At 68.3% G+C, this 1,408-nt stretch overlaps 1 pseudogene; it reads right to left on the bottom strand.

Moving 5' to 3' along the window:
* Positions 1–220: 220 nt before the first annotated feature.
* LOC147979970 (uncharacterized) lies at positions 221–1,012 on the bottom strand (annotated as a pseudogene).
* Between the last annotated feature and the right edge of the window lie 396 nt (positions 1,013–1,408).

Genomic DNA, 1,408 nt, shown 5'->3' with positions numbered 1-1,408 from the left:
CCGTCGCCGTCTTCAGTGGCCGGCGGTGTCGTCGTCATCGCTGACGAGGTCGACGTAGTTCGGCGGCATCCAGAGGTGGGCCGGCGGGCCGGAAGGTGGCTGGTGCCTGCACCACCTCCTCCCGTGGCAAGGCGTCCCGCTCTGGTGACCGCAGCGGTGTGGGGCACCAGTTCACGCCCCCCACGGCGTCCGCCATCTCCAGAGCCGTGCACGACCAGCTCTAGTGCTGGCCCACCAGGGCCGGGTGGAACGCGGCCACCGGCGGCTCCTCCATCACCTCCTCCTTCGCCACCATCTCCAGCTCGAGGATAGCGACGTCGCTGGCCGCGGAGAGGGCCGTCATCTCCTCGAGGCCCTCCCATTGGCGCTCGTCGTGCGTGCACATGGAGTCCTTCATGACACGCACCATGAGACATGCTTCCTCCTCCACTGTCATGCGAGGAGGTGGAGGTGGTGACGAAGACGGGGAAGGCGACGGCGTGGGCGTGAGGCCGCGCACCCGCGTACGCCCGCGCATCTCCCGACGTGGCCGCCGCTGCCCCGACACCGTGCCGGCGAAGTAGGACGCGCGCCACACGTCGTGCTCGTCCTGGAGCCACGTGTCCCAGAGCACGGAGTCAAGGACGTACCTCTCGTCGTAGTAGAGGTCGTTGGGGAGGAGGCGGCGGCGGCGCTCGATCTCATTGCGCCGCGCACGGCCACTCACCGGCACCGGTAGGATCGGGACCCGGTCGGCGGAGAGGTGCCAATTGTTGGGGAGGTGCATGTCGCTTCACAGGACCGGCGTCCTCGTCTCCCAGTACCGCCGGCATACGTCCACAACCAGGTACTGCCGGTCACGCTCGCCGGCGGCCTTAGGGGCGATGGTGAAGTGGGCAGGTGCGGGGGCTCGACGGGAGGTGCGCGGCGGTGATGCAGGCTCCTCCTTCTTCACGGAGCCGCGGCGGCGTCCCGAGGAGGAGCCGGCCTCGCGATCGTGCTTCCCCTTGCGGCCGTGGTTTCAGAAGCCCATGGCTGCAGGCGGCCGGCCGGCGAGTTCGAGGCTAGGGTTTTGGCACTGTCGGGTTTCGAGGAGACCGCGGGGTGGAGTGGGAGTGTGGACGACGGCCGGTCCACGGGTTCCCCATTTAAGAAGGACCACGACCGTTCGGCTGGGTGGATGACAGGCGGGGCCGCCCGCGCGTGCGCATTGATGTGGGCGGGTGGGAGCTAGGTGGCCGCCTGCCACACGGTCCTGACGCGGACGAGGCGCGCGTCCGTTTGGTGTCCGCCGCGGCCCAAACCCGACGCATGTTTACGCTTGAAATGGGTCGGCCCGAACACAAAACAGACCAGATGGGTCCAGGCAGTCACGCAGTGGGCCGACCGATTTGTCCCTTTTACCCCAAACGGACGGGGCCGAACAGAA

Source organism: Triticum urartu, chromosome 3A (genome assembly GCF_056163025.1).
Source record: "Triticum urartu cultivar PI428250 chromosome 3A, HENAU_Tu73, whole genome shotgun sequence".
Lineage (NCBI taxonomy): Eukaryota > Viridiplantae > Streptophyta > Magnoliopsida > Poales > Poaceae > Triticum > Triticum urartu.
Note: the sequence above shows the minus strand (reverse complement) of the source record. Positions and strands in the feature narration are given on the sequence as shown.